This window comes from Phocoena sinus, chromosome 3 (assembly GCF_008692025.1).
Source record: "Phocoena sinus isolate mPhoSin1 chromosome 3, mPhoSin1.pri, whole genome shotgun sequence".
Taxonomy (NCBI): domain Eukaryota; kingdom Metazoa; phylum Chordata; class Mammalia; order Artiodactyla; family Phocoenidae; genus Phocoena; species Phocoena sinus.
The window spans coordinates 106,571,972-106,594,507 of NC_045765.1; the positions used below are offsets into that span (position 1 = coordinate 106,571,972).

The window sequence follows — 22,536 nt, forward strand, 5'->3', positions numbered from 1 at the left end:
CATTGGATGAATGGATAGAGAAGATGTGGCACATATATACAATGGAATACTACTCAGCCATAAAAAGAAATGAAATTGAGCTATTTGTAGTGAGGTGGATGGACCTAGAGTCTGTCATACAGAGTGAAGTAAGTCAGAAAGAAGAAGACAAATACCGTATGCTAACACATATATATGGAATTTAAGAAGAAAAGATGTCATGAAGAACCTAGGGGTAAGACAGGAATAAAGACACAGACCCACTAGAGAATGGACTTGAGGATATGGGGAGGGGGAGGGTAAGCTGTGACAAAGCATGGACATATATACACTAACAAACATAAAACAGATAGCTAGTGGGAAGCGGCTGCATAGCACAGGGAGATCAGCTCGGTGCTTTGTGACCACCTAGAGGGGTGGGATAGGGAGGGTGGGAGACGCAAGAGGGAAGAGATATGGAAACATATGTATATGTATAACTGATTCACTTTGTTATAAAGCAGAAACTAACACACCACTGTAAAGCAAGTATACTCCAATAAAGATGCAAAAAACTGTATTTCGATGATAAGAATAAGATTTTTTTCTTTTTGAATATTTTTATATAATTATTACATCGTCTTTTCAAACAGCTATTTTAAAGTAGAAATAAGTGTAAAAGCAGGAGAGATGGGACGATGGAAACAAAAGAAACTGGGATAGCTTAACCCATCTAATAGGAGTGAGCAGTGTTGATATAACATTTGAATTAAAGAAAACGCCATACAGCAAAGCATTAATCCCCAAGATAAATAAAGCCAAAACTGCATTTAGAATTTGGACATTTCTGTACTATCATAAGTACTTAAACTTTGGATAACACCTTCTATTTCCTTCCCCATTTACCTACAAATAACTTATATATGTTACGCCCAGTGTTTGGTGCTGGGGATGCCAGAAAACAAAAGTCTTCCGTCAAAGTAAACTTTGGGATAGGGGATAAGGATGTAAACCATTTTAGAATAAGGTGACAGGAACTGTGATGGATATACATCCAAGGTGCTACGGGAGTACTCAGGAGGGACATCTGTTGCATCCTTTTTCCTCCCTTGGGGAGGTGACACCTGAACTGTGTCTTGAAGGACCTGGGGAGGTTAACCAAGGAGACGGATAGGATTGTAGCAACATAATGAAAACAGAGGAGGGGGTGAAAGGCATTATTGGAGAGTCGTTGAATGATTTAGATGTGTTGTGTTCAGATTTGAGTTTTATTGTTCTGACCAGAGGGTAGAATCGTAAGGGTGCAAGACTAGAGGTGGGGAGAACAAACAGCAGGAAACGTTCAAAACTGAGTGAGAAATGAGAACTGAATAAATCATTAAGATGGAGTGGGCCGGATACTATAAAACTCTTAGAGGAAAACGTAGGCAGAACACTATTTGACATAAATCACAGCAAGATCTTTCTCAATCCACTGCCTAGAGTAATGAAAATAAAAAGAACAATAAACAAATAGGACCTAATTAAACTTAAAAGCTTTTGCATAGCAAAGGAAACGATAAACAAAATGAAAAAACAACCCTTAGAATGGGAGAAAATATTTGCAAACAAAACAACTGACAAGGGATTAATCTCCAAAATATACAAACAACACATGCAGCTCAATATCAAAAAAACAAACAACCCCATCATAAAGTGGGCAAAAGACCTAAATAGACATTTCTCCAAAGAATACATACAGATGGTCAAAAAACATATGAAAAGATGCTCAACATGACTAATTATTAGAGAAATGCAAATCAAAACTACAATGAGGTATCTCCTCACACCAGTCAGAATGGCCATCATCAAAAAATCTACAAACAGTAAATGCTGGAGAGGGTGTGGAGAAAAGGGAACCCTCCTACACTGTTGGTGGGAATGTAAATTGGTACAGCCACTATGGAGGTTCCTTAAAAAACTAAAAGTAGAGCTACCATATGACCCAGCAATCCCACTCCTGGGCATATATCCGGAGAAAATCATAATTTGAAAGGACGCATGCACCCTGATGTTCATTGCAGCACTATTTACAATAGCCAGGACATGGAAGCAACCTAAATGTCCATTGACAGAGGAATGGATAAAGAAGATGTGGTACATATATATATAATGGAATATTACTCAGCCATGAAAGGAATAAAATAATGCCATTTGCAGAGACATGGATGGACCTAGAGATTGTCCTACAGGGTGAAGTCAGTCAGAAAGAGAAAGACAAATATCATATAATATCGCTTATACTGTTGTGGAATCTAGAAAAATGGTGCAAATGAACTTATTTGCAAAGCAGAAATACAGTCGCAGATGTAGAAAACAAACTTATGGTTACCAAGGTGGGAAGGGGAAGGGTGGGATGAATTGGGAGATTGGGATTGACATATATACATGATTATATATAAAATAGATAACTAATGAGAACCTACTGTATAGCACAGGGAACTCTACTCAGTACTCTGTGGTGACCTAAATGGGAAGGAAATCTAAAAAAGAGTGGATATATGTATATGTATAACTGATTCACTTTGTTGTACAGCAGAAACTAACACAACATTGTAAAGCAACTATAATCCAATAAAAACTTAAAAAAAAAAAAGGTTGAATATCCCATTTTATCTGGTTCAACCCAATTACTCAAATTGTCTTACCACTAGCAAAAGAAGGTGAAGTTACATTTTATAACACCATTCTGACCTATTTTTCATTCTTAAAAAATACTTTTGCATTATGCAAAACAAGGTCTTTTCAATATCCATTAGCTCTAAATTGGTATTGGCTTTTCCAGAATCTTGATTTGCCATTTAATTTCTAGGCTCTGTATCTCTAGCACTTAGCCAGGTAATTTAAGGTAAACCTTCACATGAATTGTAAGCACATAAGTCATTTTGAAAATTAATTTTGAAGAAAATATTTGGGGTTTTTTTTCCTTGTAATTTAAGAAAGCTGCTCTCCCTGCCTTCTCCAAAACAAAAACAAAATACTTCATTAGGCCATGAAAGACATGTTTCTGAAATTCAGCAGGACCCTCTGGGGCCCTCCCAGGTACAAATCCTTTCCGTGTCCCCAGTTTCTTGTTTGTAGGAAATAGGTTTCATTCAGCCTCCTAGATCTTACCTGAGTTCCAAAGGGCAGATTCAAACAATAGCTAATCAGGGATGTGAGGGAATGCAGAAACAGCGGAGGAACAGTCAAGAAGCAATAGTGCAGCAATGGGTCAGGGTCCAGGTTTCCCCTCCCCAGTCCCCTCCTCCTGCCCCCGCTGAAGGGATATACATAACAATATCTTTGAGTTCTTCTGCAGGAACTAAGACCCCTACCCTGGTGGAGGATGGGAACTTCAGGCTGAGGACCAGGTTCCGGGAAGCAACACCCTGTCACCTCACCGCCAACCCATCAGAAAAAAGTCATACACCTGGCAGCCCCTACTCCACATTTTGCCTATAAAACCTTCTCCGAGAAAACCAGGGGGGAGATTGGGGTTGTGAGCACAAGCCACCTGTTCTCCTGGCTTGGCCCTGCAATAAACCTTTCTCTGCTCCAAACTCCAAGGTTTGTTTGGCCTCGCCATGCATGGGGCACACAAACTTGCATTCGGGAACATTTCCACATGAATTATTAATGTTAATAATTAGAAGGAATCTTCATACCCAGAATACTCTTTTGATATGCTTTTCCTTGAAAAGACATTTGTGTCTTCTAATATTTTTCTACAACTTATACCTTTGTAAAATTATTTAGTCATGAAAATAGATTTGTACTAATTTACTTACTTGATTTGTTTTTTTAAACCAAAGCTTATTATAATGACTTTGCCCTGATGCATAATTATAATGACTGATCAAAGTAACGTATACCTCTATAAATAGTTACAAAAATGAACATTAACTAAACACAAAAATCTTTTTTAAAAGACTTAGAGCTAATTCCAGTGTAAATTTTAAATAATTAGTACACCATGTGAACCCCCAAGTGAATCGAAATGTATATAATGTCAATACATGCGTCAATATCAGTAAAATCAAATCTACACTACTGACAGGTTTAATCAAGTACTTGTGATTAAAAACACTGTACTGGGGATCTTTTAACAAAGGCTAGTGTTGGGCTGCACCCCACAGGCCTACAAGCCTTATACATGCTGAGCCTCGACCTAAGTGAGAGCCTGGAGTCAGTGCCAGAGACGTCAGCGGTTTAATGCAGCAGTCCCCAGCCTTTCTGGCACCAGGGACCAGTGTCGGGGAAGACAGTTTTTCCACAGACCGGGGCGGAGCAATGGGGAGCCGCAGATGAAGCTTTGCTCGCTCACCTCCGGCTGCATGGCCCAGTTCCTACCGGTCCGCGGCCCAGGGTTTGGGGGCCCCTGTTTTAGTGGAGCGGGGAGGATCTTACATGTCGTAAGCGAGGTCCTGGAGCAGCACCCCATCAAGTGCAGCAGGCATCGCGCAGAGCACCGCAGCAGTCTTGGCTCCCGGGGGAAGGGGAGGTTGCCAATTATAGGGGGAATTGAAGTCAGGTTGGCTCATTAGTTACCAGGGAAACCAGCAGAGGGGCACGCCCCTCACCTCCCCTTTAGTAAACTATCCAGGTGGAGGTGTTCTGATCTAAAGATTAGAACAATCACTAGCTGGGGCTAGAGGCAAGTTTGTAGGAGGATCTCTCAGGTGAGTAGGATTTAAGTAAAGCAGGGACTGGTCCAGCAGGGGATGTAGAGAGAGCAAGAGAATAGCCATCTCAGGTGGCCTGACTACACAACTAGCAACTGGCCTATCTGGGAAGATAGGAAATAGGGGTGAGGAAGGATTGACGAGATGAGTCTGGAAGCCTATCTCAATTGGTATGGTTTTACCTGAAAAAAAAAAAAAATTCTGGTACAACTCACTGTGATCTAAAATGCAAAACGGATGGTTTTATGTGGCTAATAAACAATTTCTGAAGAGAACACATTACATTCTCTTAATGCTCTGCTGGAATAAGTATATGGACGGAGAAGACCGCAGAATAAGAAACACGTGCCATGATGGATGGACCAGCTAATCTGATTTACTGCCCAGGCAACTCCCAGAGATTAGGTGTTTAAGCTGAGGGAACATCAGTATTCTAACTATATTTATATCATTTCATAGCCACGTACCACCAGCTTCACCACCTTTGTGGAGCTTTAATGTAAAACATGTAGGATATTTGTTCTTAAGTCCAATTCCTTTATGTTCCTTAAAATACATACCATCCTGAACATTTACAAGAAATAGCAATAAAAACTTTTCACAGTTGAAAGGCAGAGATGTATCTTATTTTTATTGGCAGTTAATGTGAGGCCTACAGTGTAACAGCTGTCTCAATAGCTACGAAATTAACGACATAAAATTGCAAAGCCTAGAGCGGCCTGTTAGCTGTGAGGACAAACAGAAAAAATGAAAAAAGGCGCCTTGCCCTGGTTTTGAAATTACAAGAAAAGTGTAGAATTGCCTGCTGGAGGATTCGTTTTTAATTATTTCATTTCCAATATAACTGTATTCATCCAGTCAGACTTTGTGGGTGTTCGGTTTGTCTTTGGAATAAAATCTTTTCAACAGGCACTTGTTAATTTACCAAAGACCCGAATGGCAAGGGTGAGCCTGGGGGCAGGAACTGGTGAAATACGTCAGGGAAAAGCGGGAAAGACTTTTTTTTTTTTTTTAAAAGACCTCTTTCCCGCCTCTCTTCTAAGAGGAAGCCGCCAACACTGCTTACTTAGGTTTTATCTCCAAGACAATAGCGCCGCTCGCCGCCTCCAGCGCAGCTCAGGCTGCGCTCACCGCCCTACTCACGCCCCTGCCTCACCTGTCCCCCTGCCGCACTAGGTCATCAGCCCCACGAGTCACCTGCTCCACCGGCGTCCCTGCCTCACTGGTCCCCGTGCCTCCCACCCCACTAGATCATCTCCCCACGAGTCTCCCTGCCCCACCAATCCCTCTGCTCCATCAGTCCTCTGGCTCTCCAGAACCTCTGCCCCACCGGCTCCCCTGCCCTTCCAGTGCACCAGTTGAGCGGCGGCCGACGTGACGAGCCCGCAGCCCGGCCTGCGCCTCCCAAGCCGGAGGGCGAGAGCCGGGAGCGCAGCCCCGATTCCCTGGACGCCCCTGGGCGCCCTGCGCCCAGGGTGCCTGCACCCGAGGCCCCCAGGCGGACCGCCCTGCGTCTCGCCTCCTCCCTGGACAGGGGCCTCTGGGCTTGTTTGCTTGTCCTCATCCCCGGGCCAGCCCTGCTCCCTCCTCCCGGCGGCTGCAACAGCCGTTTGCTTCCTGCGGTGTGTTTCTTTTTTTCCTCTCCTAGGCTCCATCAAAGGTGGCTCTGTTATTGAAATATGAAGCCATTTCCTCTCCAAAACCCTTGGTTACTCAAAGCGGGAATCAATGGACCTATATACTCTCCCAGAAGTTATAAATAAATGTCTATTTGTTCTGGAGGCGTTTTCCCACGCGTCCCAGCATCTTCCCCAGTGGTTATTTTAGGGGCGCGCGCGCGCTCGTGTGTGTGCGTGCGCGCGCCCTGTACCCATCTGGTTCTAATCCCGGGTATGGATCCATAAGCCAACCCCACCCATCCTGTCTGCCCCTCGCATTCTTCACTCTATAAATAAATCTAGGTTCTTTGAGCTCTGTCACCCAGGGATACGACAGCAGTTGTTCGTTTGTTAACGGAGATTCAAACTCAATATCAATACTGAGTCCAGTAAACAAGAAAGCATACTTCTGGCAATTTGGGTGAAAGGGTACCTCAAGTTTAGGAAGCTTTATCCGCTGTTGTCATAATTACCTTTCTACTTGGTTACCCTGGATCTACTTTGGGGAGAGGGAGGCGGGAAAGCGAGGACCTCTCCTACCTTTGGATTTTCCTTTTAAGCAGAGGCTAAAAAGCAAAATGAAAATTCACTGTCCTCGCTTGTCTGCCTCACCCCGCTGCCCCACGATCATTCCACAAGCCCCTTGCCCCATCCCCTCTGGACAGATCCAGGAGGTGTGCTGTGAGTGGGGGGCTTGTGGTTTTAGCTACGGCTCTGCCTGAACCCCCGAGGAGCGGGTTACTCGGGGATCGGAGCAGAGGGCAAAGTCATCTAACAGGCTGCTGTTTCACAAGGTCTGGGCACTGAGCTGCCCCTCCTTTCCTCCCTGAAGTTTGCATGAAGTGCACGTTAGGCTGTAATTAGGGGATCTGGGAGGAGAACTTTCCTGGTGACGCTGCTTTGCTTTTCTTCTGCTCTTGGTGAGAAAGTGCCTCCTTCTTCCCAGGACCAGGACCTCTGCCATCCAGCGCCACAAAGAGACATTCTGCGCGGCGCAGGCACACACACACACTCACACAAGCACACACACTTACCCAGAAACAAACTTAAGGTGAGGGGAAAGAGCCCTAGCTTCACTTGATCTCCAGGCTCCAACTTCAGCAGGACTTGAGAGCATCTGAACTTCTGGATTTTAGGACAAGGTAAAACTTCCATAATTTTTTTACTCTTTCTGTCAAACCTTGATACCTTTAAGATTTCAGAGAGCAATGCATATCATGATATATGTATACATTAAAATAACTTTTCTTTAATTTTCTTTTGAGTTTAACATGACATCTCAACGGTTTTTAAGATGCATATTGTCAGATAAAATACTGTACTGCAGTAAACAAGCTCAGTCTCAACTGGGGCAAGAATTAAGTCCAGTATCCCAGCTTTTGCTAGTGCTACTATAAATCTGGTAGATGCATGGTTTCCAAGTGGCAGCGTTTCCATCTGTATTTCAACAAACATTTTTATAACACCTGAAAAAAAGGATAGTATAGGCTGAAGAAAATGCTGAGGAATGGGAAGGTCCATTCCACATGTATGAGTTTTCTTTTAGAGAATATGTAAGTTTATGTGAAAAAGAAAGTTACTGTAATCATAGGTAATACCTGTTAGATTGATAATCTTTGAGATGTTACCAGTTTTGGTCTGCTCTTCTCAACTTAACTGTGATATTAAGATCATAGAATTATGCTGCTTTTCATATATAGAATGATGTTGGTAGATAATATTAATGCACTGAAAAGAAGATTATTTTAAGTCATGGTTGGTAAGATTACTTTTAAAAGGTGCTTAAAGGAATTTTTTGTGTTGAGACTGTTTATTTACCATCTTAAGCAAATCTGAACTCTTTTGGGTTGAAATGAAGTTGTTCTCTTCCATTGACTATGACTGTTGTGTTCCAAATAAGATGGTTTATTATTTTGAAAATAAGTTATTTTATTTTCATTTACCCCTGGAAAAATACACAAAGTAGCCAATACATTTGGGAGTTTTTAGGGTGGAAAGTGTTCCTGTACACGTTCCAGCGTGATGTCATAAAATCAAACATACCTCTTGGAAGTTAATGGTTCTTGAGAAATAAAGCCTGTGAATTAATTTCTGAACGCAATGTAATATTTATTCATTACAAATGTAGTTTCTGGTAACCATTTCTATTTGATTATTTCAGTGTACTAAATTTGCAGTCGTTTTATACACTTTAGTGACTTAGATATTTTAATGGACTCATAAAATGGGAATATTGTTCCACCAAAAATACATCATAGTAGTTCTCTTTGGATAACTTTTAGTGTGATATTTCTTAATCCTTACATCAGTTTTTCACTTCAGTTCCATATATTTTTATGAATAAAGAAGTTTTTCTTTCATTCAGTAAAATAGAATGTATGCCAAACGCTGGTTGAGCATTTAAGCTTTAGCCTTTAGACACGTTGGGACTATATGTTCTTAATAATTTAATTTTTAAGCTAAGAGAATGACTACATGTTTTGGTAATCTCTTCAGAAAACTGAAAACAGCTTAAAAATGGGAAAGAAGTAATTTTGTTTAAATGTAACTTAATGATCAGGAGAAACCCAACAACCTCCAGACCACTGGTCTCCAAAGAGAATGAACCTAGAGGCCAGTATTCCAACGAGGAGTGCTCAGTGGGCTTGCGCTTTCTGTGAGAAACAAGCAAGAGGGGAACCTCATGTTCTTATAAAGTGAGCCATTTATTGTCAGCTAGGCCCTGTCTCTCAGAGGAATGACTGACACTGTAATTTAGAAGAACTGAAGATACTTTCACAGAGAAGAATCGATTCATTATATCCCTAGTGGTTTCACTTCCTTTTCCTTCCTTTGGGAGCTGGTAACACATCCAGGATAAATACATTCGGCGAACTCAGAAAGATGCTTTATGAATAGATGGTCTACTAAACAGTCCTGCCTTTTAGCATCTTGGATGTGGAATGTCGATATTTTCTGAGTAGTTGAAGAAGTCTTTGAATCTTAAGGTAGCACAGCACTTCATCTTTGTAAAGATGAACAAGAGGCATATTCAGAAAATAACTCCCTTTCTCAGAAATGGTTTTCTTTTCATTTCCTTTTGCCCCATGCATGTTTTATTTTCCAGGTTACATTTTTTAAATAATGGTATTCCACCAGTTAAAATTCCAGCAAAATGCAGAGCAAATTTGAAAATAACCTTTACATTATAGTCTTCTGTTACCTTTAGTTAATTTTCCGACCTCCTGTATTCCTTATTAGTAACCCTAGTTCTTAGCCTATGGTATTTAAATGTATTCAGTCTGTTATTTAAAGGTAACGATATATTGTTGGGGAAAAACTGGAATGGAAACCTGAATATTCTTAGGATTTTAATCAATAGTGTTTAAGGAGGATTAGAGGGAACAGCTGGTTAAACAAATATTAGGTGTAGAGTGGACGCGATGGTATAAATTAATAATGCAGCTCTTTATTTACACTATGAATGGGAGGGTCTGTGAAGGTTCCACGTGTGAAGCACGGTCCCTATGTGCCACCTAGTGGACAAGTCAAAGAAAGCTTTCTCACCAGCCTCTTAGTAAAAAATTCTGAGATTTCTATTTTGTTGTCATTGAACACTAACTGCAGGCCAGACGTTGGGGTAGGTGCTCAGAGTAGAAAATACAGCAGCTGACATTCGTATAATTTAAAAATCAAGGCGCCACTTAACGGTTGATTAAATTCCCGGTAGCTGCATTTAAAATCAGTTTACTCTTTACTGGGTAATTTACCATCAACTTTCTGCCTCCATGAGGATACAGTTTAATAACCGTAACTCGCTTCTAATACAGGATTGGTTTTTGGCAGAGATGTCATGACCTAGCTTAAAAAAGGATGGGGAGAGTTTGAATCTTGAATCACTTTCTCAAATGGAAATAAATTTCTATAAAGTTTACTGTTACTGATTTTAAGTGGGTAACTAATGATTAGCTTTAAAGGTTAGCACACTGATACTAGCACATATTATTACATATTCTTTAGATTTTTTTCACTAAATGCAAGAGGATAAGAGTAAAAATTACTTTGGGGTCGTGAGGTATGTTTTACAGAATGTTGCTCTCAGACACTAATGATTAGCATGTAGAACAACTTCATCTATACCTGTTGTTCATATGTAGTTTTGAAGCAGGAACATTACTTCTAAGTCGACATGCTAGAAAAAAATCTTAAGCAAGAAGAATTACAAGGAAAGCCACTGTTGGAAAAAAGCATCAGGGGCTTCCCTGGTGGTGCAGTAGTTAAGAATCCACCTGCCAATTCAGGGGATACGGGCTTGAGCCCTGGTCCTGGAAGATTCCACATGCCGCGGAGCAACTAAGCCCATGCACCACAACTACTGAGCCTGTGCTCTAGAGCCCCAGAGCCACAACTACTGAGCCCACGAACCACAACTACTGAGCCCATGTGTCACAACTACTGAAGCCTGTGCGCCTAGAGCCTGTGCGCCACAACAATGAGAAGCCCGCGCACCACAACGAAGAGTAGCCCCCGCTCGCGGCAACTAGAGAAAGCCCGCACAGCAACGAAGACCCAACACAGCCAAAAATAAATAAATTAATTAATTAAAATCATCAGGATATCATAGGAGATTAATCCATCGGAATATTGCACAGAGACTTTTGAAAAACTTTTCTCTGGGAGATATATGAATTATTACTCCAATTGGCTCTTTGTAAGATACATGACTTAATGGCAACAGCGTTCAGCACATCAGTCTTAATCACGACAAGTTCTGAAATTCAGATTGGAAGGAAAAATGCCTCAGTTGGGGGAAAAAAATGATTAATTTGCTGCTTGCTGAGCTCTGAAGGTGTAATCCACAAATCGAGTTAGGCCTGCTCGTGTGGAATGCAACCTTCCCGCTTAGGGGACTTTGGTTTTGTGTACAACAGCGAGACCTACTCTGTGAAAGGAGAGCTGCTCATTAAGTCTTTCTTCATTAATGCCACAAAATTATAGCCTGACTTGATCGGAGGTAATGGTTGGAATCAACATCAACAATCATGTAAAATAAAGCATATTATCTTAATTCTTATTTCCAATGAGTTATTATCCACCAGAAACACAGCATTCTGTTAACGATTTCATCTGATCATCCTTGTGATTTAGCGTGAATCATAGATTCATTTTAGTGAGAGATTGCCTAAATGTCAGAGGTCCTCAAAGTAGAAATTTAGTCATGAATTGGAAAACTGTTACAAGAAGTTTTAACGGTTTCAGGCGACTTGATACTAGAGAAGAACAAACTCTACAAGAGAGAACCAGCCAAGCTTTCTGAAATGGTCTGATGCTACTGGGTTCTTGGCTGTATTGTAGGAGCTCTGCATAATGGCTTTTTCCAGTGGTGGAGACCTGGAGGGGGCTTTGCTGGGGCTGAAGAGTTCTTAGCTATGTTCAGACAAAACCAGGTTTGTTTAAAATAGCAAATGTTGCTGGACTATTCTGAGCTTCTATTAATTGTTTTATAGCTCAATAGGGGATGGGGGAGTGATATCTGAGATGGGGGTATTGCAAGAAAGCCAGGGGGCTATTTGCAAAACAAAACAAACAAACTCACAAAGTTTTCTAAATAACCTAGAAAAATTACGGAAATTCAGTGATAGGTCCTCAGTCTTATAAGGGCAACAGAAATGTCCCCTTTTGGCCAACCTTGCTTAACCCAAAGAGAACACAATTTACTTGATTGGTTCCAAAATTCTGATTACTATATTCCAATTCCATTTACTGTGTTAAATAAAATCCAATTAAGTTAATAACATTCAATTATTTTTATGATAAATCTGCATTTTCCTCAACTTTTCACAAAGTTTTATGGATAATGTTTCAGCTTAGTCTCCACCTATATGGTGTGAATTTTCCTCACTTTGACTCTCTTATTTGGAATTTGGAGATCACCTCAATCGATCATTCACGCGTTCATTTGTTCATTCAACAAAAATTTATTGAACATTTGCTATTTGCCAGGCACTGTGCTAGCTCTGAGTGCTGGACCCTTCACTTTATACCATGAAAATTGATACTAAAAAAATCAAAAAGCCCACATTTGATGATAATGAATGGAAAATGTTGCAAGATGCTGAGGTACATTTTAAGCGACAGAAACAACCAAAATGTTCTCGCCTCATAGTTTTTCTATTAGGAGAATTTTGAGCATGCATCTTTAAAATCATTTTCCCTTGTTTGCCGTCTCCTAGCTGAGTGAGTAAGAGCTTTGTTTCTTGGTTGTGTGGGCACAGATGGGCCTGAGAGGGCAGCTCTGACACTCCAAAACCCCAGGAGGGCAAGGGTTCCAATAATCTGTCTATTTGGCTGGGGAGGAAAAGCAAAAATTCATTTGCACACAGTTGCTGTCCACCAGTTGGGAACTAAAATTCAGCCTGAGCACAGAATGATTTCGTGCTTACCATTTGCACCAGCCTCCATGCTAGGTGTTACAGAGTCACTGGCTCAAGGAGTTCACAAGCCAGTGGAGAAGACAGATGGACGCACCTCATGAATCACTAGTAAAATGTGCCAAGTAGGTGAAGCTGGCCTTCCTAGTATCCTGGGTCTCTTTCCGTGGCACTTAGCCAAACTCTCCAGCAACCCCCGCCCCACCTCTTAAACTGAGACTCCTGCCCTCCGCTCCCTACCCCAAGAATCTGATACTTCTCTGTTTATTGATTTCTTGACTGACTGATTACACCCAAGTGTGAATGAGTTCCACTCATGCATTTACATTTCAAGCCTTTTATCTCTGTAAAGTAAATGTTTTGTTTTCTGTGAAAAGAATTTCAAGCATCTGGGGGCCTTCCCACCCTCACACCACAGTGTATAATTAAGCCGATTTAGTCCTCCATGGTCTTCAATCTGTTATCCCCATTCCATATGTGAGGCCACAGAGATTCCCTCAAGGCCTCTTTCTAGAAATGTGCAGGACCTTGGGTCCTGCTAACCCACGGCCTGATCAACCTGTCCTTCCACCCTCCCCCCAGTGCTTTGCCCGGACACAATCTCCCTCCCACATCGCAAGGGGCATCCCAGCCCATCCCTTTGAACCCTCCTGTTCTCTTTGCTTGGGTCCTCTCAGCTCTTTATTACCATGCTTGGGTGGCTGCCCCTGGACAGGTAGAACACCTATAGCTTCTTATGTTCTATGGTTTGAGCCCTTATGTCACCCCAAATAGATGGACGGAGCAGTGGGAATCCACATATTCAGTCCAGAACTCCTCTAAATCAAGGTTTTGAAGGAGGAAGTATGCATAGGACAAGCACAGGTATTAGCCATCATGTTGAAAATATGGGTCAAAGCCAGCATCTTTTTTAACTGTGTGCTCAGGTACTTTCCAATTGGTTTCAGAGAAATTTCAACATCAATGCTAACTACAGATTCTGGAAAACTAACTGGAGGGAAAAAAAAAAAAACAGTGAAAATTTTCCTTCGTTTTTTAAACAAATGATCAGAGTCGTTTGTTTAAATATTTTCCTATTTTATATTTGACATAGGGCATACAGATAATCACGTTATTAGTTGTTTCAGATTTATTTACGTTTTCTTTGATTATACTCCTTTGATTATTCCACCACTGATGCTCCTGTAGTATAAAGATGTGCTCGTCACTTTTTAAATTGCTAAGACTAATGACCCAGATTGAGAGACTTGGTTTCCTTCCCCTACTTCCCTGCAGCTTAGAGTATAGTGATCTTTGACCTGCATCAGTCACCTAGCTGGAGGATATGAGTGCCTGACATTCAGTAAGTGTCCTATAAATGCTTCCTGTTGTTTCCATCAGTGCCTAGTACCATGCCAAACTTGAGGCTGGAGGGGTCTCCCCGCCTTCTCTTCCAAGTGACTATATTTCAGATGTCTGAACACCTCCCAACCCCAGGCCACGCCCTGACTCTGCCTTTGTTTCCTTATCAGTCTTCTTCTTAGCTTTCAATGTCATTAAATTCATAAACTCTTCTCAGATTAAAAAATAATTATTGGTATAAAATTAATAATGTAAATAAAATTAATTGATAATTTTAATAAATCTCCAAATTTAAGGAAATTGAGACTAGAGGAAGGAAATGAGTTTAGAAAGGACATGGAACAGTATAGGCACGATCTAGTAAGGATACACTGGATGGGGGAGAGAATTTGAGGATCGTGTGAATGTTTCAAGGGCAGATGATAACATGAAGAGGGGTGCAATTGACTAAGATTGGGAATAAAGGAAGAATAAAGTTTCTGGAGAAAACGGTGAGTCTAATATAGGAAGTGCCCATGGGACATCCAAGAACTCATATTAGTTAAACGTACATACTTAGGTACAGGGGAGAAGTCATGGCTGGAATAGATATTTGGAAGTCTTTAGTATTAAAATGGTAGTTGCAAATCATACGTAAGAGAAAGGAGTTCATTCCAAGGAAGAACAAAGGGAGAAACAGTTGACCAAGGACTAAAACCCAGGAAAAAATTGGTAAGAATGAGTTTGCCATTATTTATATATGATTTTAACTTTCATTTTATCAACAATAAATGTCCACCGAGATGAATAACATCAATGTTTTATTGATTCTTATATCTCACAGTCTTAGTCAGTCCTCTGCACATAGAAGGTGCCAGACATGTTTGTTGAGTTAAATGAAATTAAAATGGCATTTCCGAGCCTTCAGGCTCTAATGACAGATTTTCATAATGATAACCCTGAGCATGGGTAAGCCCCCAAAATGTCTGAATTGCTGTTAGTTATTCAATTGCATCCAAAACTGAGCTAGCTTTAAATATATGTTGTTGCATTTTGTTGTTTGAAAATCAGTAATCAATGTGTGGTGTAGATAGTAATTCACCACAGTACTTGATTAATCTTAGCCCATGTTGTTTAGCTTAACATATAAATGAGTTCGCCACAGAATGTAGCCTAGTTCAAGTCCATTTATAATTCTTTTTCTGGTTCCTTGGTCCTGAAGACCTCTAAATCTTCAGTCAGATTTGGAGTCTAGAATCCCGGATTTCTCTGCAACTTGCTTTTTTTTTCCCCCCTAGTTCTTCTCCCTCCTGTTGCCGCCTACTTGGGTTACCATGTAAACTATATTGAAGAATTGAGTAATTTTCAGTATAAGTATGTCCCAAATATTGCATGGTACATTCTTATACTAAAGAGATTATTTGCTGTTTATCTGAAGTTCAAATTTAACCAGTATCCTGTATTTTCCATTGGCTAAATCAGATAACCCTACCCACCTCCCACATTTGTGTTACTAAAGCCAAAATATGGCAAACAAGAATTTCTTCATGGGATTCTGAACACTCCCCTTGTAAAGGCCAACAAATGAAGTTACTGAGTGAATGTTCACGAGTGAGATAAATGCATTAAAAAGATACTGTAGGGGCTTCCCTGGTGGCGCATTGGTTGGGAGTCCGCCTGCCGATGCAGGGGACGCGGGTTCGTGCCCCGGTCCGGGAGGATCCCACATACCGCGGAGCGGCTGGGTCCGTGAGCCATGGCCGCTGAGCCTGCGCGTCCGGAGCCTGTGCTCCACAATGGAAGAGGCCGCAACAGTGAGAGGCCCACGTACCGCAAAAAAAAAAAAAAAAGATACTGTAAATAAAATTATCTAACTACAATATACCAATCAAGATGCAAATTTATAAAACATTTATAACTACTGTACGATATACCCTGGATACTAATAGCTATCTTAAGAATGCCATGAGTGTCTATCAGTGATGTGTTTTAGTCTATTTTAAATATTTAAAAATAATGTACGTTTCAAAAAAAAACTTTTTAATTTTCACATCTTCAAGTTGGCAATGATAAAACAAATTAATTGCTTTTAAATGAAGGAGAATACATTTAGAAAAAATTATACAATGTACAATGGCTATAAACTCTTAACTATTCTAACTGCAGAATATCTGAAAAGGATCTTTTCGCTTAATTATATGTCCTATTGTACTTGTGCTGCCACCTTGTGCTGTTTTGAGATACGACCCAATTTAACTCAGTCCGTTAATGTGTTGTACCAGATTGACAATTTGGTCAACACTACAATGATTCCTCACATGATAAATATCTTCCATTTCACTCAGAAACACCACATACTTTAATACCAAGAAAGGGCCCTTAAGTATTTAATGTAAATATTTTCTAGGAGTTTAATGTATTAAATCCCTCGAGATAATCACTAAATTATAAATCATTTAGTACTGTATTAATTTATGTTTTATGGGTGAGTATAGGTTGTATCTGCCTGTATGTTTGGTCTACTTAACCTTTTAACCTGAATTTCCTATAAGCTCCTTGAACCCAACATGTCCAAAATTAAACTCCTTATCTCCCTTCTACCAAGCCTGGTCCATGTCATCTCTATATAGATACCAAGACATTTCATTTATTATCCAAACCAGGACACTTTCGAAAGTGAAATGAAATGGGGTGCCTTACTAATTACTCCAGCAAAACAGGTATAAACCAAGACTGTCTCAAGGAAACCGGTCTTCTTATATATAAGTTAAAAATCATCATAATCCCAATCACCCAAACTAGAAAATGTGGAGTCACAGACTACTGTTTCATCAAACAGACCTGGAACCTTCATCTCAGACTTCCTTCTACCTACTTGCTCCCTTTCATCTCCACTGTCCATCACACTTGTCAACATTCTCATTAGCCTTGTCCTGTTGTCTGCAGAGGCACCCAGCAGGCCCAAATCCTTTTTCAGGGTACATCTAACAGTCCCTTTCCTCCACAGCTGCTCCAAACTGCTGGCAACTGCTGGGAGAACTCATCACCGTGCAGCATGGGCCCAGTGCACAACTTCATGGTCTCTGATTTCAGCTGGATCTTTAATGCTATGTGGCCATTCTACCATATTGCTTGAAAGTTTTTGCTTCTCCAACTTCCTGCAGCAGATATCCAAGCCTCCCTAATCCTGCTAAAAAGAGAAACCATCTGTAAAGAACCTTCTCTTTGTCCTGCCACCAAAACTAGTCCCTAACACAACCTTCTTTTCCCTTCTGTTAGGAAAAACAACAACAGAAACGGATCTCTCTCCTTTGCCTCTAAGCATCTCAGGCAGACATTGTCCCCTGAGTTCTAGATCCCGAATCCTCCAGTCTTTTCAAAGATATTCGCTATTAATTATGCTTTTTCTCTCTTGTATTCATCACCCTGTCCCACTCTGGTAATTTCCTCCTTTTGGCATTTGATCATGGTCAAATCTTTTTGTCTTAAAATTATCAGACATTCCCTAACCTCACATACATCCTATGTACTCAGCTTTCTCCTTCCCTCACAGCCAGACTTCACTCTGAGGGCAAGAAGCACCCCGTGCTCACTCTCCACCCCTTCACCCATCCTCTCCTCAGCCCACTGGCAACGTGCTTTCTCCTTGCACTCCAGTAGAACACTCCTCACCAGGGTCACACCAATGAGTTGTTTACAGTATGTTTGCTGAGTGGTATTTCATGCTGGTGACCACATTCCCTTCACAACAATCTCTACCCTTTGCTTCTGTGACAGCCACTCCCCTAGTTGCCACAGACTTCTTTGCTGACTCCATCTCAGTCTGTTTCAGGCTTCCAAGAGCCCACCTGCCCCTTGGCAGCTCTGTACTCTTAACAGCTTCCACCCAGGACACCTCACCCTACCTGTACTCTTCCATCTACTCCTCTGCATTACACCACTCTCACCTGTGTGCAGATGAGTCCCAGAGCTTTATATCTGGCCCAGAATTCTCTCCCGAGTGTCCGGACCACAAACATCTCACAACTAGGAAGTCACCCTAACATCTCAAACTCCACAGGTCCCAAATCAACTCCTTTTCTTTCTCCTGAATTTGAACTTCCCCCAATTCTATCTAGTTTAGTAAATGGCACCATCTTCTCTTCACTCAGTTTCCAAAAACCAGAAACATGGGAATCATCATGTAGACTCTAGCCCATAAATACCTCTTAGATATATACACCCTTTTTATCTCCATTAGCATAAACCTTACCCCTAATTGCCACCCTCTCTTCTCAGATTCCTGTAAACCTTACCCACTGGTCCCTGTGTCTTACTGCTTAGATTAGAAAGTCTTACTGCTTTCTAATGCATTCTCCCACATTCTCTCACACTTCCTGAAGTGTAAACGGAAAAGACTTGCCTGCTAAAATCCCTTCAATGCCTTTCTATTGCTGTGAAAATTAAGTCCAAGTTCTTTAATATGATTGGCAGGGTTCTCAGTGACCAGCTCTAGCTTACCTTTCCAGCCTCATCTCTCATCTAAAATGACCCAGCATCCCAGCTGACAGGATCAAATGACCAGAAAAATTAAAACAGTAAAAACAGATCAATAGCTCTAAATATTAGAGTTATCAGATGCAGATTTTATGTTTATTTTAAGAAACTGCGTCCTAAGAAATTTAGCAAAGAACTGGAAACTACAAAAATATGATTCAAATGGAAACTCTAGAACTGAGAAAATGTAATAACCAAAATTAAGAACTCAATACATGAGCTTATGAAAAGTTTAGATACATTGAGGAGATGATTAGTAAACTGGGAAATACTTCTGAAAAAATAACCAGACTGAAACCTGATAGAAAAAGGATGAAAGATACTGGAAGGGAAAAAAAGTAAAAGGCATGTGGGGTATAGCCACTGGTGTCCCGGCAGGAGAATCAACAAGTGGGGCAGAAACAATCTCTTAGAAATAATAGCTTGTGACTGTTCATGTCAGGGATTCAAGGAGCACTACAAAACCCAACAGGATAAAAACCAGAAAATAAAAAAATGAAAACCTCACAGCCAGGCATGATTATAGAAAAACTGCTGACAAAAACAAAGAGAAAATGTTAAAAACTTCCAGAAACAAAAGACTTCAGATAGACTAACAAGTAACCAAATTAGCTAGTTGGAAATTTTGCTTTTCTTTTCACTTTAGGAAAATGCCAAAAATCAGTCGGTTGGCTTGGTCGTCTTCTGGGTGGATCTTATCGAGTCAGCCTACTTTCTCTGAGAGCAAAGTCTTCAAGCCTAGAGGGACAGCAGTGTGGCTGGTTCCCCAAAGGAGCTGCACTGAGATAAATCTTAGTGGTGACTCAGTTCCTGCAATCTGTTCTCAGATGCTGTACGGTCCTATTGCTATCTAGGAAAATTCTGGAAGCAATTTGGGAGTCTCCTATCTATCTTTATCACTAAGATTATTTTAGATTACAAAGAAGAAATAAATATGATTGAGAAGTTGATGATTTATGCCGGCGATATATATATATATATATATATATATATATATATATATATATACAGTAAGTTCCCTACATACAAACAAGTTCCATTCCGAGAGCACGTTCATAAGTCCAATTTGTTCGTAAGTCCAACAAAGTTAGCCTAGGTACCTAACTAACACAATCGGCTATATAGTACTGTACTGTACTAGGTTTATAATACTTTTCACACAAATAATACTTAACAAACACTAAAAATAAAGAAAACATTTTTAATCTTAGAGTACATTACCTTGAAAAGTACAGTAGTACTAGCTACATCACCGCTGCTTTTACGCTTGCTTCAGGACATCCTGGGCTTGAAATAATGACACTTTACTACTGTACTCTATGCAGTACTGTAAAGTACGCAAAAGCACAACCACTTGTAGAGGAGGCACGCACGTGACAAGGTACACCAGACACGTGAACGAACTTACATGATTGGACATGCAAACGTACGTTCTCATATTTGAAAGTTCACAACTTGAAGGTTCGTATGTAGGGGACTTACTGTATATTACAGCAAAGTGATTCAGTTATACAGATATATGCTTTTTCATATTCTTTTCCATTATGGTTTATCCCAGGATATTGAATATAGCTTCCTGTGCTACACTGTAGGACCTTGTTGTTTATCCATCCTGTATATAATAGTTTGCATCTGCTAATCTCAAACTCCCAGTCCTTCCCTCCCCCACCCCCCTCCCTCCCCCTTGGCAACAACAAGTCTGTTCTCTATGTCTGGGAGTCTGGTTTGTAGATAAGTTCATTTGTGTCATATTTTAGATTCCACATATAAGTGATATCATATGGTATTTGTCTTTCTCTTTCTGACTCAGTATGATCATCTCTAGGTCCATCCATGTTGCTGCAAATGGCATTATTTCATTCTTTTTTATGTATGCCAGATATTTTACAATGTTATAACTATTTGTTTAAGGCATTGAAAGACAGGTCTTGGCAGCCAAAGTAAATACAAATTTATCACAAAGATTCTGATAATTAAAAGCTCCAGAATATTTCTCTTCTCTTACCAGACATTCATGGAGTTCCACTCTTCTAATTCTTTGCTCATACCCTCCTTTCAGGCAGGCATCCCTTACCGTATTATCCCCCTCCCACCTGAAATACGACTCCTGCTAGGATCCTTCATATAACACTTCCTCCAAGCAATTTTACATTGTACTGCTACCTGGAATGCACTTTTCTCTCAATTCTTTCTTAACATTTTATTTGTATCACCATTATTTAGCACACTTTCTATGTGTTATACTGTATATAATTGTTGAAATGTCTTTCTTGTTAGCAGATTGTTTATCCATCTGATGTCCTAAAGAGCTCTGACCTGAAAGGTTAGATTGGGAATTGGAGTTCAAAGAACCAAATCTGTTCCAATGTTCCACCCACTCTAGGAATCCCCTGTGTAGTATAATTGACAGATGTTTGCTGATCTGCTTCAACACCTGCAGCGGCAGAAAGCACTAGTATTTCACAGGGCAATTCATTTCACTTTTAGAGGACTTACCAGAAAGTTCTTCCCGACAATGTGCAAAACTGGCTCCCTTAACTTCCATCCACGTGTTCCCGTGTCCCCTGTGAAGTTACATTGAATAAGTTTAATACCTTCCCCAGTTTATATCTGAGCAATCTAATTCTAAATGCAAAACACTGTTATGTTCTGTAAAATTCTGTTATTTTGGGCACATCATTCCAAACTCTGCAGATCATTTTATTTCTTGTAGCTTCTAAACCACATTTCAACTACTCTTAGTACTAGGCTTTATGGCCCTTGCGGGCTTTGAGACTTGAAACTCTGAAAGGAAAAACCTCATTTATATTAACGTGACTTGAAAGCAAACCTCTTGATTGATAGTGTTCACAGAATTATTGAAATGAGTAAGATAATGTCCTTGTCACTGGAAAGGTCTCCTTTTATTAAACAAATAACCAGTGCACCAGAGAAATGGAAAACAAACGTCAATGCAGACTTGAAAACCTTTCTTTTGAAAACAGAAGGCATTGATCATCTGCACTCTTTTATTAACTTCACTTCATTACGTATTGTTACTATTTCAAATTAATCTTCAGATAACAGAATGAAAACAGCATTGTACCATCATTGAATATCTATATCCTTAAACTGTTAGGATATCAAAAACTGAAACCAAGCTTGTCTTATAGTTATGATTAGTGGTAATGCACTAATTTCCCAAAGATAAAATAATATATTTTGAAGAATATGCGATCTAAACATTAAAAGAAAATACCAACTTACTGTAATTGGTATAAAGCAACATGTGACATTAATTTGTATTACTGTACATTCTTTGAAAAAATGCTTCACTCCACCCCAGTCCTCCTTGCCTGCAGCAGTATTGCAGTATCTATGCTAAGGATGAGAAGTGAAAAATCTGTGACTCCTGAATAATAATAATAATAATTGTACATTCTGAAAGGTAATGGATTTGCCATAGGACAGCAGCTGTCACCTCAGACTGATAGAAGGCAAGAGGGTCATTCAGAGATGAGACATCTGCAATACCTCGAATGCCAGGCCTCCCACTTTTAAAAACCTCTTGGTTTCTACACAGTATAGCAGTAGATTTGAAATAAAGCATTTGTTTCAACCTACCAACAGGAGAATTCCAGTGTTCTGGCTCTTGATGTTAAAGTAGAAGTGTAGCCTGAATTATGCTCCTATTCTTACCAACATTTTAATCGGTTGTTAATTAAACCTATTATCCTAAACTATGGAACAGGATGGATTTAATATTAAATATATTGGGAATCAGTTCTTTCTTTGTTTACACTTTTCATTTATGTAACAGAATGTTCCCATGAATCACAAATCTGAATTTTTGGTGCATGCGTGAACAGTATAGGAAACTTAATTTTGAATGAATTCAAAAACATTTCCCTTCATCTGTGCCCTGACATATAATTGAAAATTACCTAAGCATACAAAAAAATGCCTCACAGT

General features: G+C 40.1%; 1 protein-coding gene across 1 annotated transcript in view; it reads left to right on the forward strand.

The window, feature by feature from the left end:
* Window positions 1–7,332: 7,332 nt before the first annotated feature.
* HAPLN1 (hyaluronan and proteoglycan link protein 1) overlaps window positions 7,333–22,536 on the forward strand; it is a 69,658-nt gene continuing 54,454 nt past the window's right edge. Inside the window, exon 1 of the mRNA XM_032627149.1 lies at window positions 7,333–7,461. The gene's annotated coding sequence lies outside the window, so the exon portion shown is untranslated. The remainder of the gene's footprint in view (window positions 7,462–22,536) is intronic.